Source organism: Lygodium microphyllum, chromosome 9 (assembly GCF_053477565.2).
Source record: "Lygodium microphyllum isolate KBCC chromosome 9, Lygodium_microphyllum_v1.1.10, whole genome shotgun sequence".
Taxonomy (NCBI): domain Eukaryota; kingdom Viridiplantae; phylum Streptophyta; class Polypodiopsida; order Schizaeales; family Lygodiaceae; genus Lygodium; species Lygodium microphyllum.
The window spans coordinates 143,044,120-143,050,119 of NC_141143.1; positions in this window are offsets into that span (position 1 = coordinate 143,044,120).

The window sequence follows — 6,000 nt, forward strand, 5'->3', positions numbered from 1 at the left end:
GTATATTATTATTTATAGTATCTTGACACTCTTTATGGTTTCCATTTGTGTAGATCAGTTCGTGGAATCGATCGGCTAAGTTGCCATATCCCGTGGTCGCCAATGAGAGCTAATTTTAAGTCAAGATTTAATGTGCAAAAGTAGCATAAGAGTCATAATAGAGATATATTTAGCAAAAAATAAAATGGAGCTAGAGTTTTTCTAAATGCATTTTGATGCTAAGAATCCAAAGAAAGTGTCCGTTTGTCGATCGGAGTCGGTTTGACCCCCCATTAATGGCCATAAGGTTTAGTATTATGAAGCAACTATTCGATCCAAAAGCCGAAAAGCAAGTGATGGAGGCCAAGATAATAGATTTCAATGCTAGGAGGCTTGCCGTCCAATCGGATAATGAATCTAAGGTTGTTTGTCCCTCTGTCTAGCCAAAACCAAAGGATAGTGTGAACATGAAGGAATGAACTAGTGTTTTTCAAGTTTAAGTGGGAATGTTGATTTAAAGAAGTAAAAAATCAAGAAATGATGTCATGAGAAAGGGAGGGGGTACAAATTTTTGTACATCCCATTTCTTTAATTTTCATTTTTGGCAATTTTGTAACTCTTCGAATTAAGCTTTCTCCTTCTGGCTATGGATTGTTACAATTCTTTGCTCCAATTTTCTTGACAACACACAGAACTTGATGCAAGGAATACAAAGTTTAGAATTCAATCTCTCTCTCTCTCTCTCTCTCTCTCTCTCTCTCTCGCCATAAACGTGGCTCATATTGCCTGAGAAAGTGAGAGAGAATGGGTGCCCATTTATGACGAAATGTGAGGGATGGATTAAGGAAGTGCAAAGGCGACATGAACAAGATTGTAAAAAAACATAAATGGTTTTCGCTTTAGAAATATAATATATGTGTATGTGGATTATAGCGCAAGTGTATTTTATTTAACTTTTATGATGAATCTTTCGTTCTTGTGATGGAAAGTGGTTGAAAATGGTTGAATATGCTTGAATATATCTAAAATCATAGAATAATCCACAATTTTCAGAAATTCACATGATAAAAATTAAAATCGTAAAATCCACAATGCGAGATTAAATAGTAAAATGATAATTTCATGGATTTTTATGATTCCAATGATATTCTTATGGAGTGATATTAAATATGTTGTTGAATCACAATCCATGTAAGCTTCAAGATCTAAAAATAAAATAAATATAGTAATTAATATTTAAATAAATGATAACATTTGTAAAAAAATAGAAAATTTAATGGAACAAATTAGTTTAAGGATGAAAGAAAATATTGAAAACTAGAGGAAGGTCTATGAGTATATAATGGTTGCAAAGCATGAGGTTGCCCTTAGTCACACCCATTTGTGTGTTAAAATAATCGATTTAGAGGGTGTTTTTATGGAAAAATATCGTGAACTATAGAAAACACCCTATATAATAAATGAATACATACAGAAGTTAAAATATTAAGAATTTTACATAAAAATACAAGTGCTTGTGCATTGAACTAAGCATATATCATTCACTTTAGGAAGGACGAGCGTTGGGTGGGTTGTGGGTGGGCCTGAGCGATGCCAGGAGGCATATTTCACGGTGAATTCCGTGTCACGGTGGATTCCGTGAGGTTTCACGGTGGATTCCGTAAACTTTAATAACCGGGGCTCATACACAAAGTGGATTCTTTGTGCGAGAAGTTGATGGGGACGCCTATCCTTTTCGGGCATTTCATTAATTTAGTGTGTACATGGGTGATTCCATAGCGGGTGATTCCGCAAAATGCAAATTAATTTAATAAACGGTTATGAGTTTAGAGTGCGCACTCGTAATAAATTAAGGTTAGGATTGATTTCTAACCATTTGATTTATTTATGTAGCTGAAGACTACTAGGTATTCACTTTTGTCAGTTTAATTGTATTATTTTACTAACGATTGTGAATGCTTTAGTTGATGTGTAGAGATAGCAGTAGTGGCAGAGGAAAGCCTTGGAGGATAGCAAGTATTTGATTTATCATTTATATTTTGATGGGCGCATACCTTAGGCATGGCGTCTATATTTTGTCACGCCTATTTATTGAGCCGTTGGATATTTGTTTATTATTTTGTTTATTATTGAGGCGCACGATTATGTTATTTGTACTTGGACATTGTATTGGGTATGCCAGACTCTTTGGGCACCGCCCGTTAGCTTTATTCCTATTTTGTGCTAAAGCAAACTCAAAGCTAAAAGCTTGCTATTTTGTAATTTGGGCTATTATTTGAGCTTGAAGATGATTAATACATAAAATACATGCTTTGTGAAGCGCTCACACAAGGCATGGGGGGAGATTGCATCCAATTGGTCTCTTGTTCATGTCGTGCATGCTTTTTACCTTGAGTTTTGTGCAAAAAGTAGAGTTCTTTTGTTCTTGGGGACCTTCCGGCATTCACTACGCAAGCATACGGCATCCGATCTGCGCACCAGTGGTATCAGAGCGAAGTTGAGATCAAGAGCTTCCAATCGCTACCCATCTTGTGCGAAGGCGGAGCTCCTGGAACGATCAAGCTCTACGGTCAATCTCATCGCGAACAGTCGATACGGGTGGATTCCTGGAGATCAAGAACCTCTGTTTCCATCATCAGATCGCGAAGGACTGGCTTGCAGAGGCGGAGGACCACGTGGATATCTCCTACATCAAGTCGTCTTTAAACAGAGATAATACTCCATAGCTTAAAAGCTTAAAAGCTTTCATTAGTATTAAGCTTAATAGTAAAGCTTAGAGAAGCTTAAAAGCTTCTAAATTTCAACTCGGCGTGTCAGAATGTGGCCGCGAAATTTCCGCCAGGCTGAAAAAGGCCCCTCCCCCTAAAATCGACGACGTTTGTTGCTCTTTACTCAAGGTTATTACACTAAGTCACAAGTCACACAAAAGCTCCAAAGTACTGCAAGTCTACAAAGTCTAAATCCTGCAAGTTAGATCAATCAACCAAGTTCTGCAAGTCCTGGTACTCTGCAAGTCACATAAGTCTGCAACTCTGCAAGTCAGACAAGTCATCTGAAGTCAAAACTGACTTCTGTTCAAAACTCATAGAAGGGCTGTTCCTGCGCAGAAACTCCGAACTGCAAAGTTGTTCATTGGAAGGTACTCTTCGCATACGCAGGTTTGCTGAACCATTTCAGCACACGCAGAAGGATAAAACACAGATTTTTCAAAGATTACAAATCCCGCAATAGTTGAAGACGAAGATTGTGAAAGCCACACACAAAAATATATAAGGCTTGTATACCCGATCTTGAGCTAGGCTCATCCCGCTAATTTGATTTTGAGAGTGTGAGGTCTTTTGAGTTTTGCAGAATGACGGAACCACATATGGATGATTTAATGGCTGAAGGCGACCTACCTAAACCTACGATGGAGCAAAAGCTAGATTTAATTATGATGCAGTTGGATGAAGAACGATGAGCTAGGCAAGCATTACAAGTTCAATTGGCTAATTTACAAAGATTGACTACCGACAAAGACGAACCTCAATCTGAAGACCTTATCCGATGTACCATCGACGCGACTCTCGAAGCTCAATCCATCCGCAAGGAAACAAACATAAGTAAAAGAAATTTTAAATTACGTACTTTCAATGGCACTTGAGAGGGAAAATTTGTTATTGCATTCATTAGTCAGTTTGATGACTACTTTCATGAGGAAACATATGCAAAAAAAGATAAAATCAAGTGTGTCACTAATCACTTAGTGGATAGAGCATCTCTTTGGTGGACCGTGGTTCGTAAAAGTATAGATTGTCCCACTACCTGGGAGAATTTCAAGAAGAAGTTTATGCAGAATTTCCTTCCTCCACAATTTCATGAAAAAGCCATAAAGCAATGGGACCTTCTTCAGCAACGGGATCGTGAGCCTATTCCTCAGTACACTGAATGCTTTTGGAATGCATTACTCCAGTTACGCATGCTTGAAGACGTACCTGAAGCGACACACAAGTGCAAGTATATGTCAAGACTACTTGGGCATTACTACGCTGAAGTTAATATGTTCAAGCCTGCAACTCTTGAAGACGCAATTTCATTAGCTCATGACACTGAAGACAAGCTCCTTGGGAAGAGACAAGCATCCATAGCAATTTCAAGCCAATGGTAACTATGGAACTAAGCAATTCAACTCAAATTTTAGAAGATTTAATCAAGGTCATTTTCCTTCATCATCTTTCCGTAAAACTTGGGCAAAACCACCTGCTTTACCATCCAATACCAATCAAAACCCTAAGCCTATTCCACAGCCAAATCCTAATATCCCTAGACTTCCCGCCATTGCAAACAATGTAACCAAAGCCAAGCCTATAGTATGTTATAAATGCCACAACCTAGACATCTAGCAGCAAATTGTCATTCGAAGAAGCCACCTGTCCATATCAACTACCTTGGAGCAATGGAAGAAGAAGAACATGAAGAGATGCCTGATTTCACGGAAGATGAGGACGACATTACTACTCCTTCGGATACTTTACCAGGTATGCCAACTCCACATTCTTTATTGACAATGAAATGTTTAGTGCATGGAAAGGAAAAGATTATTTTGCACGATGATGGTAGTACTCATGATTTTATTTCTACAAAGCTAGTGAAAGAATTGAAGTTACAGACTGTACCTACGCATTATCACATCAAAGCAGCATTCTTAGGCACTAGGTATAATGGTACACAGGAAGTGCATGACTTAGAAATTCAAATTGGTCAATACACTGAAAGAAGAAATTTTCTAGTTGTACCACTACAGTCCAGTGACATTATTTTAGGTATGCCTTGGCGTCATCAGCATAACCCTGATATAGATTATTCCACACATTCAATTAATATTAAATTTCAAGAAAAACATATTACATTGTATGGTATGCATGCATCTAATGCTTTTCCACTGCTTTCGCATACTCAAGCTAAACGTGCATTACGCAAAAGTAGTAAATCTTATCTCATTTGGGTGAATGAACTGCAAGTTAAAGAAAATCATATGCACCCTAGGCATAAAGAATTTCTTGCACACTTTAAAGACTGTTTTGCAGAAGATCTACCACCTTGTAAAGCACCATATAGGCATAACTAGATAGAGAAAAAAGAAATTCAAAGTCAAGTTGAGGAATTACTAAATAGAGGATTGATTAGACCTAGTAGTTCTCCATTTGGTGCACCTGTTCTGTTAGTAAAGAAAAAGAATAATACCTATCGTATGTGCATTGACTATCGTGCTTTAAATAAGATCACTGTAAAGAATATGTATCCAATTCCTAGAGTCGATGACCTTATGGATAAACTGCAAGGTTCTACCATATTTAGTAAAATAGACCTTAAATCTGGTTATCATTAGGTGAGATTAGATAAGTCAGACATATTCAAGACTGCATTTAGGACACAATTTGGTCATTATGAATTTTTAGTGATGCCTTTCGGATTGAATAATGCACCTGCTACATTTAGTAGAATGATGAACCGTATATTTTTGAAATATCAGTATTGTGTTATTGTCTTCTTTGATGATATTTTGGCGTTTAGACAAAATGAGAAAGAACATTATGAACATTTGTCATTGGTTTTCCAATTATTAAAAGATAATCAACTGTATGCAAATCCGAAAAAGAGTGAGTTCTTTAAAACAGAAATTGAGTATTTAGGTCATATTGTATCATCTGATGGAATTAAGGTTGACCTTAAGAAAATAGAAGCAATATTGTAGGAAGTTTGTGCATAACTTTTCATTACTTTCTTTACCATTGACCAAACTTTTGAAGAAAGGTATTGTTTATCATTGGTCCGATAATCAACATAAATCCTTTGACTTATTGAAACATGCATTAACCCATGCTCCTGTACTACAGTTGCCTGATTTTAATAGACCATTCTTTTTAGTAGTGACCGATGCTAGCAAATCTGGAATAGGAGCCGTACTTATGCAGGACAATCATCCTATAGCCTATTATAGTTGTAAGCTGAAACCCTCCGAACTGAAATATTCCACATATG